The sequence below is a fragment of the Micromys minutus genome, assembly GCF_963924665.1.
Source record: "Micromys minutus genome assembly, chromosome: 14".
In the NCBI taxonomy this organism is placed as follows: Eukaryota; Metazoa; Chordata; class Mammalia; order Rodentia; family Muridae; genus Micromys; species Micromys minutus.
In genome coordinates, this window is record NC_137983.1 from 3,335,571 (window position 1) to 3,358,246 (window position 22,676).

The 22,676-nt window shown below is 40.9% G+C and overlaps 1 protein-coding gene and 1 pseudogene across 3 annotated transcripts in view; one reads left to right on the forward strand and one right to left on the reverse strand.

The window, feature by feature from the left end:
* CSGALNACT1 (chondroitin sulfate N-acetylgalactosaminyltransferase 1) overlaps window positions 1-22,676 on the forward strand; it is a 341,897-nt gene that overhangs the window by 56,693 nt on the left and 262,528 nt on the right. The window lies entirely within an intron of this gene.
* Window positions 13,535-21,534, reverse strand: LOC308429675 (Y-box-binding protein 1-like; annotated as a pseudogene). The gene is made up of 2 exons: window positions 21,413-21,534; window positions 13,535-14,401 (listed from the first exon to the last, which is right to left on the reverse strand). The product of its transcript is annotated as a Y-box-binding protein 1-like (transcript).

Below are 22,676 nucleotides of genomic sequence, written 5' to 3' on the forward strand. Positions count from 1 at the left end.
CATTTACATCTCATATGGTTTTAAGATAATTTTAAAGTATATTTTATACATATGCATACACTGTCACTGTCTTTAGACACACCAGAAGAGGGCACAGGTTCCACTACAAAAGGGACTTTTACTCTTAGGAGTATACTGAGTTTTATGATTAATGCAGAGATCCCCCCAACACACACACACACACACACACACACACACACACACACACACACAATAGTGATTCCTATTTTCTCTCTGTGTTCTTGTGTTACATATGTGTTCATATGGATATGTGAGCACGCATGGAGACCAGCATTTGACAGCAGATACCTCCACTGATTATGCCCCGTGTGATCCAGGTGAATCTGGAGCTCATTAATTTGATGAGGCTGTCTGACAAGAAGTTGAAATGATCCTCCTGGTTCTACTCCTCCCAACACTGCTGGGGTTACAGACATACTGCTGCCTGTTCACTGGTTTTCGATGATTTAGGGGATATGAACTCATGCTTGTTCAGCAGCCACTGAACCTACGGAGCCATCTCCTTATTCACTAATCTGCCATGGTCTGAGGTCAGAAAAACCCTGCCTCTGATACATGAGTTAGAAGCATGCTTCCTCCTACTTCTGACCTATCGAACAAACATCATTATTTTACACTAGGCAATGCTAAAGGAAATAAGGGTAGACAGATGGCCTGTTGTGGTTTTATTTGGTCTCTGAGTTCACAGAGTTATTCATTTGAACTAAGCAGTGCAATTTGCTATTCTTAATTATACAGTGTTTTTGGACATAGAACCATTTGATCTGTCAACCAACCAAGAATGTCCTTGACTCTGCGCTGACATTTTCACTAACACTGTTGTTTTCCATCCCCACTTAACCTTTTGGTAGTTTTTCTTCAGCTCCATGCTGGTTTCCTGACTTGGGTTATTTTAGGTCATAGATGAAAATATCAGTGACCTCATATTGAATGATCCCCTAGGTACTGGTAAGATTTCTCCTGCCTCCTCCTTCCTGTTTCTAATTCATCCTCTAGGTTGTAAGTTTGCCTTTTGTAGACTATTTTTAGCGTGTGGACTGTAGTTATATTGAGAAAAAGGAGGATCTGGTCATACAATGCTTTTGCTGTGGCTTTATACCCCAAAGAAGTCTTCAAATTTAGTGTGGCCTACTGCACACTGTGTTGTAGACGTGGGTTACGGCTGTTTACCCTTCACAGTTAAAATGTTTTCTCCGAGGCTAAACTGAGGTGCTTCTTGGTGTTTGCAGACCCTGGCTGGGAAGAGGCACCACTTTAAAGCTGATTCAGTGTCTTTCAGTCTCTTGTTTTAACACCGGCATCCCTCAGCTACATGGCTGCCTGCACTGCGGTGGCTCAACTGCTCCCCAAGGATTCATTTGTTGGCAGTGCCTCTTTCTTCTTAGGAAGGAACACTTCCTTGGAGGATGTAGAGGAATGTATGCTTTGACAACAGATATGCATGGAGCCAAGCTTTTGTCCTTTACTGCAGGGGTGACAGCTCTCAGCACTCTGGCAGAATCCCTTTAGAGCATGAAACAGCATTCTCCTTAATTTCTATAAGCTAATTGTTAAATGTCATGGGCCAATGAGTTCATAGACAAAAAATGAAAGCTACAAATAACTTTTTGGTTGTAGTTCTTCAGTGTTCTTTTTTATTTGTGGGGATCCTATCTGAGTAGGGAAGAGTAAACCATTTTCATTTGCTCAAAACAACAACAACAACAACAACAACAACATATAATCTCCATGTCTGAGTTTATTTGCAATCACTGTGCTCTCAGACTTATGTCTTCACCCTCAAGTGGAAGGGAGGAGCTGGGGCTTAGTTCCAAGTAGTCACTGACCAACTAGGGAAAAAAAAATGAAAAGAGATTGTTATTCAGCACTGGGCAGTCTCAACAAAGCAGCATCAATAGTAGTAGTCATGGTGTTGGTGGTGGTGGTGATGGTGGTGGTGGTAGTAATGGCGGAAGTGGTGGTAGTAGCTTATATAGATCATATTAGTTTTGTGTTTGATATTGACTTATAGTGCTTCAAAGTAAGGATTCTGATTCCATGCTGCCCAGATTGGAAGCTCAGCTTCATCAGTTAGGGATCATAGGGCCTTGGGAAAATTTCTTAATATTTTCAGCATGCATAATATCTGTGATTTCTTCTTCTTCTTCTTCTTCTTCTTCTTCTTCTTCTTCTTCTTCTTCTTCTTCTTCTTCTTCTTCTTCTTCTTCTTCTTCTTCTTCTTCTTCTCCTACTCCTTCTCCTTCTTCCTATTCTTCCTCCTCCCCCTCCTCCCTATCCTTTTCCTCCCCATCCTCCTTGTCCTCCTCCCTGTCTTCCTCCACTATCATTTATTTATGACAAATTGTCTCATTTCATAAAATGCAGGATCTTTTCAGTATTGTCCATATGCTTTGCAGGAATATATACTTGGCTTAGATTAGTAGACCCTCTACTGTTATCCATCTTAACTCTTGAGGAATTCTTTTCTCAGCAAGACAAGTAGAGGTAGAAGTTTGGGGGTCACTGCTTTAGTGTTTTAAGGATACAGGGTATCCTCAGAGGCTCTGCCACAGCCATACTGATACAGAGGAGGATGCTTGCAACTAACTATCAGACTGAACACAAAGACACCAATGAAGGAGTTAGAGAAAGGACTGACAGCTTTAGCTTGTTGTTCAGTGGTAGAAAAGAAGGCAGTATGGAGGGTCACAAGAATTCTTACACATTGAATAAATTCTTAGTAAAATTTCTTTTTTTGAAAACCCAACTGAAAGACTTCTGCTAACTTCTCATTTGTCAGTCTCATTTTCGATGGATGTTTGGAAAGGTAATTTTTCTCTAGGACTTTTGATATTCTCAAAAAATATGTATGTTCTGTTACACAAAGGGAGTGTGTAAGTCTGAAAAGGAGTGGCCCTAAAGACTCATGTGTTTGAATGTTGGTCCATAGAGAGTGTGTGGCCTTGTTGAAGAAAGTGTGTCACTGTTAAAGCAGGCTTTGAGGTTTAAACATACTCAAGCTGCGCTCAGTGTGACACACAGTCCCCTTCTGCTACCTTCAGATCAATATGTCGAGCTTTCAGCTCTTCCTCCAGCACCACGCTGCCATGCTTCCTGCCATGAAGTTAATGAACTAAACCCCTGAAACTGTAAGCCAGCTCTAATTAAATGTTTTCCTTATAAGGATGAACAAGGTCATAAGGCACAGCAATAGAAACCCCAACTAAGACCTGGGGAATAGATATCATCATAAAAGCAAATACTGGTATTTGTCATACTAAGACTTCACCATAGCAAACCTATCTTCAGGGTTCAAGGAATTTTATGTTTTTTTAAATTCAATATTTATTTGTATGTTTTGCCCATGTTACCACATATGTGGAAGAGAGATGGTTCTCTCTTCCCACCACATGGGACTTTGGGATCAAACTCAGGTCATTGGGCTCAGCAGCAGGCATTGCATTTGTATTTGATGAACCATCTTGAGATGTAGAGGAGGAGGATGATTTGTACATCAGAAAGAATGGAAATTTATATTCTCAAAAGAACACCATGGCAACCGAGCACCATGACTTGCTAGCCTCGTTCAGTCAGAGTAGAATGCAAACCTATCGGTGAGTCTGATGACTGATATCACACTCAGGAGTATAAAGATTCCTTTCTAAGCTCAGACATGCTATTGATGATTTAAATAAGGAGAAAAGAAGGACTTAAACTTCTTATGCCCCATTTACTATTTTAAAGTAAGAAATTATATCTGCTTAAGATTTTAAAAATTGTGATAAAATGCCCTTGACACTTACCAAGTTATCAGAATTCTGTGTCACGTGTACACTCATGCTGTGCAGTGATCACTACCTCTCAGTCTCTACAACACCCATCATGCAAAACTAAGACACTGAGCCCATTTCCACCCCAGGCCCTCGCAACCACAATTCTACTTTTGGTCTCTATGACGATTCATGGTGTCTTACCTAAGTGGGATCTCCTACAATTCATCTGACACTTATTGACAGGCTTCTTTTATTTCGCATAATGTTCCCTTGATTGATCCACATTGTAGCATGCATCAAAATCTCTTTTCTGTGTTAGGCCGAGTAACATTTTTTTTTGTATGTGTGCTATGGTTTTCATCCTTTATTGATAGATGTTGGTAGATACCTGGTTTTTTCCCACCTTTTGGCATTGTGGAGGTACAGCAAGGAGCATTGGGGCTCAACGTTTTTTTTTTTTTTTCATGTTCCTTTCAAAACATGTGTGTGGAGTGAAGGACTCAGTGCGGTGCTTCACACACTGTGTTCTGGCAACGTGTTAATGTTAATTTTTCATAGTGAACAGGAAGCACTGGGGAGCAGTCTGATTTCAATTCATTCTCGTACCCATTGTGTGGGTACCATGCTTGTCCCCTCCTTTTCCTCACACTTCCATGAAGCATGTGGCACATGGCACACACAGCTATTCCTAGAAGGAATTACTGAAGGACTATCACTAGGTGAATGAGTGACTAGTGAAGGAAGTCCATAGCGGTTCAAAGCAACGGCCAATTGACAACATGCAAGACTGTCTATCACCATCTGGGGGTAGGCTGGCATCTGAGTGGCTTTTTAATAGTGTTTACAATTATTGTTATTATTAATTGATTATTTTATTTATTTACATTCAAATGTTACTCTCGTTTCTTCTCCTTGCAGAGTTCTTCCTCTTGGCTCTGATAGGTGCCTCTCCTCTTTCTGGGGCATCAAACCTCGACAGGATTAGGCCCAGCACACATGTAGCAGAGGGTTGCCTTGTTTGGCCTCAGTGGGAGAGGATGTGCCTACGAGTGGCATTGTTTTTATTGGATAGTTTATGTGTTGACATTTCAAATGCTATCCCCTTTTCCACTTCCCCTTTCTCTCATTCTTCTTCTCCCTACTTCTATGAAGAAGCCCCCCCCCCACTCACCCACTCCCACCATAATACCCTGGCATTTCCTTACATTAGGTAAGGGAGCTTCTTCTCCTATTGATGCCAGCCAATGCCATCTTCTGCTACATATTTGGCTGGAGCCCTGTATCCCCCCCATTTGGTTCGTGGTTTAGTCCCTGGGAGCTCTGGGGGGGGTGTCTGGTTGATTGATATTGTTTTTCTTCCTAGGAGCTTGTGAACCCCTTCAGCTCCTTCAGTTCTTTCTGTAACTCCTCCATTGGGGTCCCCACGCTCAGTCTGATGTTTAGCTGCAAGCATCTTAATCTGTATCAGTAAGGCTCTGGCAGGGCCTCTCAGGAGACATCCATATCAGGCTCCTGTCAGCAAGCACTTCTTGGCATCAGCAATAGTGACTGGGTTTGGTGGCTGCATATGGGATGAATCCCTGGGTGGAACAGTCTCTGGATGACCTTTTCTTCAGTCTCTGCTCTTTTTATTTGTCCCTGTATTTCCTCCTGTGAGTATTTTGTTTCCCCTCTTAAGAAGGACTGAAGCATCCACACTTTGGCCTTTCTTGTTCTTGAGGTGAGTTAGGTAAGGTACTGACTTAAAAAGAGGTTATGCCGTATCCTACTTTACTCGGTTATACATGGGTTATATGTAAGACAAATTATGTAAAACTGCAGCTTGGGTTTTGGGACAAACTTGTTTCATATTGTGAAGTGACTTGGGCCACAGGCTAACTAAATTTGTGGTATTCCAGAGAAAAGAAAATTCAACATTTGCCATTGGTGGTACTTTGAGCACATTAAAAACAAAGCCTGGGTCTACACACTTATTTTTTTCTACCAGTCTTTTCTCTTAAAGATCTTTAAATTTTCATGTTTGGAGTGTTTTCCTGTTCATTTTTCATTTTATTAAGAAGAAACTATATATGAAGCATAACAATGCCATCATTTTTCATTATTGATAATGGCTTCATGACAGGATGAATTCTTGTGCACTATAATGTGATTTTTTTTATGCTTTAGATGTTGGCAGGGAAATCATTTAGAAATATTACTGAGCTTTCTCTAGTCAAGGAAAAAGCTTTGACATCCACATAGTTTTTAAAATTTAAAATATGGTGCATTATATAGTGTGAAATTTCTCATGTGTAATTTTTGGAGTCGATCGCATATCTCCTTCATTTCTGTCTTGACACTGTGATTTGCAATCTCTAACCCCGGGCTGCAACCCAGCCTTTACACACTAGAGTCGAAAGCTCTTTCAGGTCAGCCTGCTTCAGTCACACCCGGACTGAAGTCTACATTTCTTAGTGTTTTTGTGGAATCAGATGTGCATTGACTGACAGATTGACATGTTTGTGCTCTTGAATGTGCTAGTGTACAGGTGCATATGGAATTAAATGTGCATTGACTGACACATTGACATGTTTATGCTCTTGAATGTGCTAGTGTACAGGTGCATATGGAGGGGAGAGGTGATGTTGATTGTCCTTTCTTGGGAATCTTCCATTTTTCTAGAGACAGGGTCTCTCAATGACCGGGAACTCTCCAGGTAGGCTAGGCTGACTGGCCGCAAGTCCCAGTGACCTTATTCAATCTAACCTCTTCGGTTTGAAAGCAGGGCTCAGGAAGGGGTAGTTAGTGCCAAAGCAGAGAAACAAGGAAAGAAAGGATGATTCTTGAGCTATTTTTCCCTTGCATGTTTTCAGTTAAAGAAAAATGAACAAAGTGCACACACTAAAGACTTTGGTACCACTGAGTTCCCGTTCCAGACCCATGAATGGGAAGAGACCATGGAAGTCAAAATGAAAGCATCATAATTCAAATTATCGCTGGCTGTGCATAAACTTGAAATTATATGAAAGCTTGCAGGAAACTAACCATATCTCTTTAAGATATGCTGTAGTTCACACAGATATATGTATAAAGATATTTTATTGGGGTCCTCCATCACCACAGATAATGCTGAAATAATAGATTTTCTCAGCACATCAATGCAAATGTCCAGAGGAAAAGCAGATTTTAGGCAAGTGACCCATATTGACCACAGGACACTTTTGTGTCATTGTATGGCCATTTGTAATTTATTTTGCAGACTTGGTAATGTTGTGTGCCATCTTTACTGTCCAGGCATTCTGGCACAAACTCTCAGCACTTTTGTGCATTGGCACAACGGATACCTGTGGCAAAGGACCTGCAAATCTAACCTGCCTTTTTTTTTTTTTTTCAGTTTTTAATTCTTATCAATGTGATTATTTAAGATGGTTGCCATAATCTCTGTCAGAGCAGACGGAGAATAGCCGAGTGGCAATCGGAATCGTTCAGAAAAACATGATAATCACTTGTTGCAGTTTACTTTACCCATGCTGTCTTTTAGTCTATAAGATTTTATGGGCACTACCAACATTTCCAACAGCCTCAGTGCAGAATGAAGCATACGAACATATTGAGGCACGCTTAGGAGCATCTCTGCAGTTTTGTGCTGGCTTCAATCCCAACTCAGCAGTACCAGAGTCCTAATTATACTAATCATATACAGCTTCTTTCTCTCCTTCCTTCCTTCCTTCCTTCCTTCCTTCCTTTCTTTCTTTCTTTCTTTCTTTCTTTCTTTCTGTCTTTCTTTCTTTCTTTCCTTCCTTCCTTTCTCTCCTTTTTCTTTCTTAAAGAACTTTAAAAGTATTAATTAAAAGAGTCAAATATTCTAAAGTTGAATGTTAAGTATGATTCAGTGATTTCTTTTGAAATGCAAGGCATGACATTGAGGCCACTCTTTCTAAAAGAAAAAAAAAAACATTCAACATTGAGGAAAGACCATAATTACGCTCTTTCCATTGCAATGGACAAGTTGCTCGATACATAGTCACTTCCTGGAACACTGTGTTCTGATCCTCATTTGTGCATCTGTGTGTCTCCGTAGTCAAAAGGAAGTAGAAGGTTGTGAAAATATCAGGTGAGTTTGGAGTCAGTCGCTTTGGAATTTTAAACTTTCTCTTTGCCAGATAATCTTAGATACCTAATTAATGATCGTTTCCAAGTTCAAGTCTGAATGAATGGCAGATCCCAGCTATTCCTGGAAGGATGTGTGTGATCAGGGCTTGAGCTAGTACCGGAGCATAGTTGCCAGGTTCAGTGTCTATTTGCTCATAAATACATTAACTGTGAACAGGGACTCCCAGAAAGGGAAGAGGGACTCCAGAAAAGTCTTTGGTGGGGAGCTGATTTGGCTGTGTAGGCATCAGCTAGGGCATAGTCAAGACTGAAGACATGAACGGAGTTTCATGATTTATGTCCTACAGAATCGGAAAAAGTACTTTAAGACAAGGACTTAGTTACAAGACACTTAGAAAGTGTGAAAAGCTAAACAGGAGATGATGAGGTCACCCATGGATTAACAACTGGAGCTCCTAATCCCACAAAGACTGGTAAAACAAAGAGGGGATGTTGACACAACTAGAGGATGGGAAGAGGATCCGTGTCAGCTCCCAGAAGTACTTGGAGGCTGACATCTGGGAAACCCAAGCTCATGGAGGTAGCATTTCACAGTGAAAACCAAGAGGGTGGGAGAGAGGGAAGGAACTGAATGGAACCCCTGTGATAATGGTATCAATTCATTCATGAGGACACTGACTGAATCTTCTCTTAGACATATCTTGCCTCTTGGTAAATGCTCCATAGAGGAAGTTTCCCATGCCTGAATTTTACATTCATACCTTACTAGCAACACTGGTGAGACCAGCTACAGCAGAGAGACAAAGGTGACACCCTGGCTACTTCTTACATGCCATCTTCCCATCTTCCTCTGAATATGACTAGAGTTAGTCAACTGAGTCTGGAAAATGTAGGATTTAGATAAAGGGCAGGAATTAATCAAAGAGTAGAGAGGCATATGACTAGTACATACACATGGGGTAAGGACAGGACTGAACAGACTCTGGGCAAGCGGACTGATAGGCATACAGAGCCTCCTGGTGTTAAGACCTTCCTTGTATGTGTATCCATTGCTGTACCAAGGCAATGGCATGGGTCCTAGCAGTGAAGAGGCCTGCCTGTGTTAGGTGACTACTTACTCTCAGTCCACTTAGAAGGTAAGGCAGACTTTAGTGTGGTGACCTCCTTTTGGAATACAGATACTCCTTTTAGCATCCTCTTTTGTGAACCGATCCCCTCAATCTTTAAGTGACTGAGGTGTTTTAGATGAGCACTAAAAATTCTGCTATGATAAATGTAAAACAAGACTCCTTCTCTCCCTGGAAAGTAATCCATCTTAACATCTCAATGTTCCGAATGGCTACAAAGCGATACTATATCAGAGTTAGCTATACAAACTCTTACCCATGAGTTAGGATATTTTCCGGGCCTTGTCCACTTCTAGATGGTCTAGTTAGAAAAATGATCACCTGAACCCCCCTCCATTTTCACAGTGGCTGCCCCCACTACTGGGTCTTGCACACTGCACACATCATAAGGAGAACACCATGCACTGTAAGAAAGAAATGAGGTAAGCTGTTTGTAACAATGGTAGCAAGGCTTTCACTCACTTAGCAGCCCTCAAGCTTCTGATAAAACGCAAGTGGCTCTGAGCCTCACCTCCTTGTTCTCCATTCAGCATGTGGCATAGACATTAACAGTTCATAATGGTTCCTACATGTCATTGCTACACAAGGGATGTATGTAGAGAGTCACTACACAAGCACCTTGGCTAGTCATGTTCCTGGCAGGTATTTTACCCCCATTCTACCACAGCTGAGGCTCCCAGAAGCCAAGTCACCAGGTCATAACCACATGCCTAGGGAGGAGTGGCGAAAGACCATTATTGGATACTGGTGTTAAGATCTGGTATTTGTGTTTGACTGTCAGGATTGAACTGGGTATCATCCATTTTCTGGACCTCCTGTGAAATTTGTAGTTTGTATTAGCCCCAAGTGATTTGCCTTTTTAAGAAATGAGGCTAGGATATATTTTTAAAAACCTTTATTCTTCTCTCATGTATTACATCCCAATGCAGTTTCCCCTCCTTCCACTCCTCCCAACCCCTCCTCTGATCTCCTTTTCCTCCATTCTTCCCCCATTAAAAAAAGAACAGCTCTCTCAGAGATATCTACAAAACATGGGCTAACAAGACAACAGGTTGAATAAGTCCTCATATCAAGGCTGGGATGAGCAACCCAGTAGGAGAAAAAGGTTCCAAATGCAAGCAGGAGACAGAGACACCCCTACTCCCATTGTTGGAAGTGCCACAAGAACACCAAGGCACACAACCATAAAGTAAGTGCGAGGACCTAGCTCACACCCATACAGGATCCGTGTTTGTTACTTCTGTCTCTGTGAACCCCTATGAACCTTGTTTAGTTGATTCTGTGGACCATGCTTTTGTGGTGTCCTCAATTCCCCTGGCTCCTACAATCCTTTCTCTCCCACTTCTGTGAGGTTTTCCTGGCTTGGCCTCGTATTTTTCTGTGAGTCTCTGCATCTGTTCCTATCAGCCGCTGTGTGGCATCCCTCTGATGACAGTTGGGCTAGACACCAATCTATGAGTATAACAGAACATCATTAAGGATCATGCTATTGACTTTCTTTTTTTGTTTTTGCAAGTTGTGTTCGGTTCTATCCTGGGTGTCAGGTTCTATCCTGTCTTACCTCTGGTTTCTTTGTCATTCAGACAGTGTCAGTAGGGGGCTCCCTCTCATGGCATGAGCCTCAGATTGGACCAGTCATGGTTTCTGAGCCACCACTGCCCCAGAACATTTTGCAGGCTGGACAGGTTGTAGGTCAGAGATCTTGTGGTTAGGTTGATGTCCCAGTACTAGGAGACATGCCTGGTTATAGAAAATGGCCAGTCAGGCTATTATCCCCCATTACTAGGAGGCTTCGCTAGAGACATCCCTTGTAGATACCAGGAAGTTTCCACTGCACTAGGTTTCTACATTTTCTTCCCACCTTATTCCACACATGTCTCCCAGAACTCCCTCCCTCTGTCCTCCACTTCCCACTGGATCCCTTCTGTTCTCATCCCACCCCCAGTACACACACAAAATATGTTCTATTTCTCCTTTCAAGTGAGACCCATACACCCCCCCTTGACCCTCTTCATTGCTTGAGGCTGTGGGCTAGAACATAATTTCCTTTACTTAACAGCTAACATCAATTTACAAGTGAGTACATATCACGTTTGTCTTTCTGAGTCTGAGTTACCTCACTCAGGATGATCTTTTCTAGCTCCATCCATTTGCCTGCATATTTAATGATTTCATTGTTCTTAATAGCTGAGTAATACTCCATTGTGTAAATGTATCACATTTTCTTCTTATTTAATTTAATTAATTTATTATTTTATTGGATATTTTCTGTATTTACAATTCAGGTGTTATCCCCTTTCCACAAATCCCATCTTCTCTCCTCCTCCCATTGCCTTCATGAAGGTGCTCCCTTTCCCAAACTCCCTCTTATACTAAAGTACCTTGGCATTTCCCTACACTGGAAAAATGAGCCTTTGTTGGATCAAAGTCCTTTCCTCTCATTGATGCCAGAGAATGATAGTCTTTACTGCATATACATCTGGAGCCATAAATCTCTTGATAACAACTCATTGGTTGGTGTTTTAGTCCCTGGGAGCTGTGGTGGGTTTGGTTAGTTGATAATTTTGTTCTTCCCATGGGGTTGCATACCCTCTAAGCTTCTTCAGTTCTTTCTCTAGCTCCTTCATTGGGGTCTCAATGTTCAGTCCAATGGTTAGCTACAAGCATCCTCAACTGTATCTATATGACTCTGGCAGAGCCTCTGAGGAGGCATCAATATCAGATTTCTGCCAGTAAGCACTACTTGGCATCAGCAATAGTGACTGGGTTTGGTGGCTGCATATGAGAGAGATCCCCAGGTGAGGCTGTCTCTGGATGATCTTTTCTCCAATCCCTGCTCCTCTATTTGTCCCATTATTTCCTCCCATGAGTGTTTTGTTCTCTCTTCTAAGAAGGACTGAGGCATCCACCTTCTAGCCTTCCTTCTTTTTGAGGTTCATAAGTTCTGTGGACTTTTTCTTGGGTATTCTGAGCTTTTTGAGCTAGCATCATATATCAGTGAACACATATGATGAGTGTTTTTTTTTTTTGTGTGTGTCTGTCATAATGATAGCTTCAAGTTCCACACATTTGCCTAGGAATTTCATAAAGTCATCATTTCTAATAGCTGAATACACAATTTCTGTATTCATTCTTTTGCAGAAGGACATCTTGGTTCTTTCCAGCTTCTGGCTATTATAAATGAGGCTGCTATAAACATGGTAGAACATGTGTCCTTTTTAGATGTTGGACCTTCTTTTGGGTATATGCCAAGGAGTGGTATAGCTGGGTCTTCAGGTAGGACTATGTCCAATTTTCTGAGGAACTGCTAAACTGATTTCCAGAGTGGTTGTACCAGCTTACAACTCCACCAACAGTGGAGGAGTGTTCTTCTTTCTCCACATCCTCACCAGCATCTGCTGTCACCTGAGTTTTTGATCTTAGCCATTCTAACTGATGTGAGGTCGAATCTCAGGATTGTTTTGATTTGCATTTCCCTGATGACTAGGGATGTCGAGCATTTATTTAGATGCTTCTCAGCCATTTGATATTCCTCATTTGAAATACTTTGTTTAGCTCTGTACCCCATTTTTAATAGGATTATTTGATTCTCTAGTGTCTAACTTCTTGAGTTCTTTGTATATATTCGATACTAGCCCTTTATCAGATGTAGTATTGGTAAAGATATTTTCCCAGTCTGTTGGTTGCCGGTTTGTCCTTTTGCTAGTGTCCTTTGCCTTACTGTAGCTTTGAAATTTCATGAAGTCCCATTTTTCAATTCTTGATCTTAGAGCATAAGCCATTGACGTTCTGTTCAGGAAAAATTTCCCTGTGCTTTATGTTCTAAGGTCTTCCCCACTTTCTGTTCTGTCAGTTTCAGTGTACCTGGTTTTATGTGGAAGTCTTTGATCTACTTGGACTTGAGCTTTGTACAAGGAAATTAGAAAGGATTGATTTTCATTCTTCTGCATGCTGACTGCCAGTTCAACCAGTACCATTTGTTGTAGAGGCTATCCTTTTTTCATTGTTTTTAACTCCTTTGCCAAAGATCAAGTGACCATAGGTGTGGGTTAATTTACGGGTATTCAGTTCTATTCCATTGATCTACCTGCTTGTCTCTGTACCAATTCCATGTAGGTTTTTAAAACAATTATTATTATTTAAGACCTTTATTAACACGTACTTGCAGTTTGTTGACTTTTTTTGGAAAAAAAAACAAGTTGTAAACTTTATTACAAATTAAAAATGAAGTTCTTAAAAATCTCAACTTGACCAAATATGAAACAATTTAATAACCATTAAAGGTGTATTGAGAAAAATGAGACCTTTCTTTTTCTTAAAAAATGTTTGTCATTACCAAAAAGAGACATCTTTCGGTAAAAATAATAAAAACCCCATGCTGCATAGATAATGCAGATAGTTCTAGTGTATCTGGTTAATGGGCAAAAAGCAAGCACTTAAGGTCTTCAGCTCCAATCTTTGTTCATTTCTTATTGCTGGAATTTCATATTTCTTCTTGTTGGATAACCAAATTGGATGATGGTAGAGATGGTAAGCTGGCATTTACTCAGCCCCACCCTGCTCAGCCTCAGGAGTAGACAAATTTTTGGCTGGTGGATCGGTTGCTTTTGTCTCTTTGCCATCCTGTGGTTTAGGGTTCTCTGAGCGTTTGTGTTGGTAGTTGAAGTTGCAGCAATACTGATGTTGAGGTGGCTGCTGACCTTGGGTCTCATCTCCTTGATTTTTTTTGTCTTCTTCATTGCCATCCTCTCTAGGCTGTCTTTGGCGAGGAGGGCCCCTGCGGAATCGTGGTCTGTAACCCGGATACATATTCTGTCTCACTGGTCTACCTTGCTCTCCTGCATCCTGGTTGTCAGCACTCCCACCACTGTGGTCGACGTGCATCGGGTCTCCGCATGTAGGAAGGTGGGAACCTTCGCCTGGATAGGGCCAGTGTGGTTGGGCCTGGCCTTCAGGAGTGCTTTCTGATCCCTCGTTCTTTTTCCCACTCTCACTATTCTGGTAATTTGGCTGGTAATTGCGTGGAGGACCCCTACAACGTGGATAGCATCTGTAATGGTTACGGTCTGCTGCGTATTTACTGCCTTGAACTGGAACTCCACCAGGGCCTATAACATTTGCTGCCTCCTCACTCTTTCCTCCTTCAACAACATCAAACTCCACGGTCTCTCCATCGCCTACACTGCGAAGGTCCTTCCTGGGGTTATTCTTCTTTATGGCAGTACAAATACGTCTTCCTTGGTGTCATTTCTGTTGATGAAACCGTATCCGTTCCTTACATTGAACCGTTTTAGTGTTCCCAAAACCTTCCTTGCGGTGACCTTCTTCCCGCAGATGTGAGGCTGCCCATGGAGCCGGGCTTGGTGTCGGTGGCTAAGGAAGGCATCGGGGGTGGGGGTGGTTACTAGGCTGTTGGTGGTAGTTTTTAATCACAATTGATCTGTAATACAGCTTGAGGTCAAATTCCCCCAGAAGGATTTTTTTGTTGTTGTTGTTGTTTCTATTGTTAAAAATAGTTTTTGCTATCCTGGTTTTTTGTTATTCCAAATGAATTTGCAAATTGCTCTTTCTAACTCTATGAAGAATTGAGTTGGAATTTTGATGAGGATTGCATTGAATCTGTAGATTGTCTTAGGCAAGATGGCCATTTTTACTATATTGATCCTTCCAATCCATGAGCATGGGAGATCTTTCCACCTTCTGAGGTCTTCTGAATTTCCTTCTTCTGAGATTTGAAGTTCTTGTCATACAGGTCTTTTACTTGCTTGGTTAGGGTCACACCAAGGTATTTTATATCTTTTGTAACTATTGTGAAGGGTGTAACTTCTTTAAGTTCTTTCTCAGCCTATTTATCCTTTAGTAGAGGAAGGCTACTGTTTGTTTGAATTAATTTATATCCAGCCACTTTGCTGAAGTTGTTTATTAGCTGTAGAAGTTCTCTGGTGGAATTTTTGGGGTCACTTACGCATACTGTCATATCATCTACAAATAGCAATATTTTGACTTCTTCCTTTCCAATTTGTATCCCTTTGACCTCTTTTTGCTGTCTGATTGCTCTGGCTAGTACTTCCAGTACTATATTGAATAGGTAGGGAGAGAGTGGACAGCCTTGTCCAGTCTCTGATTTTAGTGGGATTGCTTCAAGTTTCTCACCATTTAGTTTGATGTTGGCTACTGGTTTGCTGTATATTGCTTTTACTATGTTTAGGTATGAGCCTTAAATTCCTGATCTTTCCAAGACTTTGAACATGAAGAGGTGTTGAATTTTGTCAAATGCTTTCTCAGCATCTAGAGAGATGATCACATGTTTTTTTTTCTTTGAGTGTTTTTTATATAGTGGATTACATTGATAGATTTCCATATATTGAATCAGCCTTGCATATCTGGAATGAAGCCTACTTGATCATGGTGAATGATCGTTTTGATGTGTTCTTGGTTTCGGTTTGCAAAAATTTTATTGAGTATTTTTGCACCAATGTTCATGAGGGAAATTGGTCTGAAGTTCTCTTTTCTTATAGGGTCTTTGTGTGGTTTAGGAATGAGCATAGTTGTGGGTTCGAAGAATGAGTTGGGTAGTGTTCCCTCTATTGCTATTTTGTGGAACAATTTAGAGAGTATTGGTATTAGGGCTTCTATGAAGCTCTGATAAAATTTAGCACTAAACCCATCGGGTCCTGGGCTTTTTTAGTTGGGAGCCTTTTGATGACTGTTTCTATTTCCGTAGGAGTTATGGGGGCTGTTTAGATGGGTTCTGTGTATGTATCCAGTCTGCTAATCTATGCCTTTTTTATCCGGAAATTGAGTCCATTGATGTTAAGAGATATTAAGGAATAATGATTGTTGTTACCTGTTATTTTTGTTGTTTGAGGTAGAATTATGTTTGTGTGCCTTTCTTCTTCTTCTTCTTCTTCTTCTTCTTCTTTTTTGCAAAAGGATTATTTTCTTGCTTTTCCTGGGGTGTAGTTTTTCTTCTTGTGTTAGATTTTTTCATCTATTATCTTTTGTAGGGCTGGATTTGTGGATAGATAGTGTATAAATTTGGTCTTGTCCTGGAATATCTTGGTTTCTCCATCTACGGTAATTGAGAGTTTTGCTGGATATAGTAACCTGGGCTGACATTTGTGTTCTCTTAGGGTCTGTATGATGTCTGTCTAGGATTTTCTAGCGTTCATAGTATCTGTTGAGAAATCTGGTGTAATTCTGATTGGTCTGCTTTCATATGTTACCTGTCCTTTTCCCCTTACTGCTTTTAGTATACGTTCTTTGTTTTGAAATTTGGTGTTTTGACTATTATGTGCTGGGAGCAATGTCTTTTTTGGTCCAATCTATTTGGAATTCTATAGGCTTCTTCTATTTTCATGGTCAACTCTTTAGGTTGTGGAAATTTTCTATTATAATTTTGTAAAGATATTTACTGAGCTTTTCACTTGGGAGTCTTTGCTCTTTTATACCCCTATTGTCCTTAGGTTTGGTCTTCTGATTATGTCCTGGATTTCCTGGATGTTTTGTGTTAGAAGCTTTTTGATTTTTACATTTTCTATGACTGTTGTGTCAATGCTTTCTATGTTATATTCTGCCCCTGAGATTCTCTCTTCCACCTCTTGTATTCTGTTGGTGATGCTTGTGTCTATGACTCCTGACATCTTTCCTAAGTTTTTATATCCATGGTTGTCTTTCTTTGTGTTTTCTTGATTTTTTTCCATTTTTGTTTTTAGATCCTCAATGGTTTCATTCAATTCCTTCATCTGTTTGTTTGTGTTTTCCTGTGTCCTCTAAGGGCTTGTATTTGTTTTTGGGCAGAGATCCACATTTTCTTTATTTATTCTTCAGCTGAAAGAACATCTAAGGAATTGGGTCTTGCTCATGTAGTGGGTAGTGACTTGGTGGTGTAAATGCCCCTCCTGGCTGTTGCTGGTTGGGCTGACAGACACTGTGAGATAGAGAAGCCCCACTCATCTGCAGTTAAGGTGAGACTTTAGTGAATGACTGTCTGAGCTGTCTGTGGTCCTTCCAGTGCAGGGCTGGACACCTGGGACTACCTTTGGAGCATTTGCCATCACAATCAGCCCTGTATCTTCATGCTCAGAGTGTCCTGTTGCATTTGGATCTGCAATAAGCCAATAGGATAATTAATAAGTCATTTGTTTACTTTGAGGGTTACTATTATCCACACCAATGACCTTGACAGAGAAGCCAACATTTCTTCATCTTTCATCTTAGATCTCTTACTAACAATCTCTACCTAATTTCCCACATTTCCCATTGAACAAGGTTGACCTAAGACTTGGCAGGTTAAAACATCAGCTCTTCACAGCTTGCTGCCTTCGTCGTCACATATTTCAGTCACGTATTAATTATTAATTCAGAGTGTCTTTCTTGTTCCATCTGCAAACTGCAAATGTAAATTCCAGACATGTATTTTTAAACACCTCTATTATGATCAAGCAAATTTGAATATCACATGTAGTTTATTTCAAGTGAGCTTTGTTTACAGAGGAAAAATCTGCTTAATATATGATTTCTAGATTTTCATTTTTGCAAACTGTAGCCAAATTCTCAGTTAGGAGAAACATGAACTGTTTTACAATTTAATAGTTTCATAGATCATACTTCCAGAAGCTTCTGTCTTGTTTGCTTTGTAGAAATAGAGAATTAAGATGGAAAATAGAAAAAAATTGTGTTCTGGAACCTAGAGTAAATTATAGTAGTCAATGAACTCACAGTAATAGAAACAATAGATGATTTTATCTGGGTAATAATGTTTGCATGCATGTGTGATGTGTACAGGTGTGCTTGTCTTTGTGTGTAGGTAGAAACCATGAGTATTATTTGTTTATGTATTTGTGTGGCTGTGCAGATGGAGGTCTGAGAACAATTTTCAGGAGTCTGTCCTTTCTTTCCACCATGTAGGTCCAGGGATGGGAATCAGGCCATCAGGTGTGGTGTTTAATGCCTTTACATGCTGAGCCATTTCTTCAATTTTGCCTTATTTTTGGGGGTTAGGACAAGATCTTGCACTGAACCAGATCTTGCCATTTTTGCTAGGCATATTGGCTATTAAACCGTGGGATCTGCAGGACTCTCGATTCCCCCTGGCCAGATGCGTGTCTCTGAGTCCTGGGGGTCTGAGCGCATCCTTGTGTATAAGCAGTGCTTTCTTCTGGAGCTGCCTCCCTGTCTTCCTGGATGACATTTTAAAACAGATTTACATGGCTGTAATTTCAATCAACCTTGCTTTCTGAAAAAAATCAAAAACAGAATTATAAGTTTACATGTTCTAAAACTAAGTTCCCAAAGTCATCATGTACTAATATCCCAATCAATAGTAAAAACTTTTACAGAAATAAGTGCTAGCAACTTTTGCTGCAAGGTACCATTAACGATCTAATAAGTTTATAATTGTACTTTTCCAGTTGAAAGTAATATATAGTATTATATTTATTTTTTATTATATTTATTATTGATTTCATTGAGAACTAGATTTTTATGATGAGAGTGTGGCAGACACTGTTCTTATAGTGTGGTGGCTGCAATGGCAGAACTCTGAGTTTAAGGCAAGCTTGAGTTGTATGGTGAAGTCCTTTCTCAAAAATCCAGAAGCAGGTACAAGGGGACTCAGTCAGTAAAAGAGCTTGCTGTCAAGTAGGCTTGCAAGTTGAGTTTGGTCTGCGTGTGGTAGAATGAAAGAGAGGACCAAGTCCTGCAAGACATCCTTTGACTTCCACACTCACACCATGGCATACACATGCAAGTGTGTGTGTTTGTGTGTGTGTGTGTGTGTGTGTGTGTCCCAGCACAATTAAACTGTAAAAACAATTCTAGAACCTACCCACAATTAACCCATACATATTTGTGAGTACAACAATGTACTTTGCTCAGACCATTAGTGAGTTGAGAGCATTTCATCTAAGGAAGAAGGAAAAATAGTTTCTCCTGGGCAGGGCATAAATACTATTTGGTTTTTATGTAGTTGCCTTAGCAGGATAAAGGGAACAACACAATACAAACACGTCAGAACTGGCACAAAGGGCAAGACCTCAACTGTGTATGCCTTTCCAAAGTTTTTCCACTTAATAGAAATGGCGTGTACATTTCACTGATCATACAGAGACAGATGATATTCTCCTGAAGAACTCGTCAAGGGATGATTATAGAGAACATTTAAAGTTCATGGCTCCAATCATGTCTACTTTCCTCTAGTAGAGCAAAAACTACAAGAGGGTCATAGCATCCAGAGGCCCTGGAGATCAAAATATGTCCAGCCACAATAACAATACTAAAATAACGTAGACAACATTTGAAATAACATGCTTGTATCTGTTACTTTCCCCTTCACCAAGACAAAAACAACACAGGGGAGTGGAGAATTATTTTTCCTCACTATCTCCAGGAGATTTTAATTTGTCAGGTGGGTCAGGTGTGGAAGTCTGCTGCGGCTTGCATTTTGGTGAACTAGGAATGGTTCTCCATCCAGAACCATTAGTGCATATATAGTTCAGTGGTCTACCAATCATGACCCATCCCTGCCAGCCAGGCTAAATGTCCCAAAAGTTCTACAGCTTTTTCAAATAGCACCACCAGCTATGGATGAAGGGTTCAAATGTACAGATGAGCCCATGGAAGAAATTTCAGATTTAAAACATAGCACTAGTATGCTGACTTATGAGTTCTACATGATTTTGTTCTAGGTAGAAATCTCAGTGCCCAGCCTAAGCTAACTAGTTGGATGCAGAAAGGGAAAGAGATGTTGCCACACACCCCATGTCTACTCTGATCATTGTTGCGGATCCTAAGTAACCCTTTTCAAATCGCCCTGATAGTGGTACAGCATCAGACTTCCATGCTGACTGCTGGGTCATTCCCTGTTACTTTCCCTGGGTGGTTACTGGATTAATAACAGGGATCTGGAGTTGTTACTTCCCTGGATGTTTTTCTGTGACCAGCCTGACTTCCCTTAGGGAGAGGGGTTTAAGCTCCACCTCAGTTTGATGTGGCAAGAATATCCACTGGAACTGGGTATGGTGTGCAGACTGGAGTGGACTATTTCTCTTCAACATGTAGGCTTTGCAGACATTTCCTCTGATATACATAGACACACTTCTTTGGACAGTCATTCCAATGTACCTCCCTGAAGTACTGGATCTTGGGCAGCCAACCCAAAGAGTAAAGACGGCTAGAACTTACTTGCAGAAGCACCCCATTACCTCTGAGACTGCTCATAGTCTCTGATTCTCTAGAGTGCTACCTCCTGGGATAAAGTGATGGCGATTTTTACCTATTCATAATGATGCTGGAGCTGGCAAATATTAGTTTAATCCTTTATTCTCAAAGGAGTCCTGGCCATGATAGACTTCTTTGTAGGTTTCTTTCAGTTGCCACTTGTCCCCAGCTTTCTTTTTGGCCCTTTTGGAGTTGTCATCCTTGTTGGTCTCCTGGGTGTGTGCAAAGCTAGGCACTGACTTTCCAATTTTTCATTAACCAAGGATGATTCCTTTGCTGTGTGGCATTCCTGCAAGTGTCTACATCACTGTAGATTTAAGGCCTGTGGTACCCTTCACTCAGGGCATGTATGTACATGATAACTTTGATGAATGAGCATGGATAGACATTGTTACCAAGTATTTATATGTAAGTTCCCAAATGGTCTCAGTGCAGTCAGGTGAATTGCTCCAGGCCATCTGGCTATTAACCAGAAAATGTAGAGCCTTAAAACTGTGCTTCCTGCCTCTGTGATGACCTCCATCCTCTCCTGTGTCAAAGTCAGCCTTCCCAGAAGCATCTCAACCACCAGATCCAGAGTCCCCCAGCAGAGAAGGGTTGCAGAGGACCTGTGTTACTATGCTCAGAGCTGCTGGGGTACATTTGACTCCTTATTCTTTAAACTTCTGCTTCCAGAGCCCAAGCTTCCAGAGTGCTAGGATTACAGGCTTATATCTCAATGGCTAGAACTTCATTCAAAGCTTGTACTCTGAGCTGTCACACTAAGTGCATGTTATAGATGCTGAATTAAGTATATGTAGAGGCAGTTTGTAGAGTATGAAGCTTGGGCAAATGGGAGTCTCAAACAAACAAACAAACAATCAAACAAACCCAGCAACAAAAATAGGAGGGTCTGGCAAGAATAAAAGTGAGTAAAAGCACTTGCTATGCAAGCCTGATGACCCAAGCTTGATCTCCATGTCTAAGCCACAGTAGAGAAAACTCCCTTTGGAAACACTCCTCTGGCCTCCATGCTTGGGCCCAGGACATGCATATGCCCAAACCACCACATTAAAACTTAAAGCAAAAATGACACAGATATGAAACTAGGTATTGGACAATGAGAAATCAAAGCTATTTCAAGGGTCTAGAGAAATCCTTGAAGTTTGGAGAGCCTTGCTTTCCTTCGTAGTTCATAGGAAGTTTAGAAGGAGGACTTACATAATGGGCTTATGAGCAAGAACATGGCTTTCCTTCTCTTTTCTCCCAAGTTTACTAATCTGGGAGCTCATGAGAATGGTGCCAAGTTCTCGAAGGGAAATTCTGTTGCGCTTAATATCCATTTTTAGTTAATGTAAAGTCTTAATTTATAAAGCTCCGAAGTCTGGGCAATGTTCAGTTATCTCTTCAGAAGCATGGTGTGCTTCTGCGTTCTATTTCTGTTGGCTGCAGTCAGCATTCTCTTTCTGGTTCCTTGTCAGTTTTTTAGAAATGTGCAACCTCATGTAGTTATTTTTATGTTTATTTATAGAATGCATCATATACATTTCCCCCATAATCTCTTCTAACCAAATCTGCTTAGGTATATAGAAATGATGTATGGACAGATGTAAATATGATGGGACAGGATTAAACCCAGTGCCTTCACATGCTAGGCAAGCTCTCTACTGCTAAGCTATATCTCTGGTTCTAGAAAAGCTACTTTTGAAAGAAGTAGCATTTTCTTACTCTCACCAATACCTCACTAAACCCAATACTTTGAATATTTGGCCAACAATGAGTTCTTTAAAAAACTTTCTCCTACCTTTTGAAACCCATTTCTAGAGTGGTTTCTGGAAATAAAACCTTGGTACTCTAACAACTGGCCATTGTCCATGTGCTTGCTCATTCCTGGAAAGGTTTCTTGTCATGGTGATTGTGATTGGGGGAAAGTGGGGTAAATTATGGAGGGGATGCACAGGCTGACGGAATTGTTGTAAATTGATGAAAACCAAAGTAGGAATCCTACAGCACACATTAGTCTGTAGCAGAGATCGGACTCTGTAACTTGATCTGTCTCTGAATTTAATGACTGTTTATCAGAGCCACTTCAGGAGACTTGGTCGACTTCCTCCGCCTGCATCTCACTGCATGAAGTTCAGTCAGGCTCATGCTCTAGGGATTTCCTTGAGGTTTGCATGTTTGCCTGGCAGTCTTCTACTGTGGACAGTGTGTGTGTGTGTGTGTGTGTGTGTGTGTGTGTGTGTGTGTGTGTCCTGTATCTAGTTGCAGAGAAGTCTTGTGTTTATCCTTTCCAGAACTGGTAGAAAAGGTTGCATAAGCCACGTCTTCAATGTGGGCAGCCAGGCATGTCCTAGACTCAGCTACTGTGCTCAGGTTGTGTTGTGGCATGCCCTTGAACCACACAGAATAAGTAAGTCTTAGGCTGATCTCAGTTGAGTATGGTTTTACCTTTAAGCAGTATGATCTGTGGGTTCTCAACCGT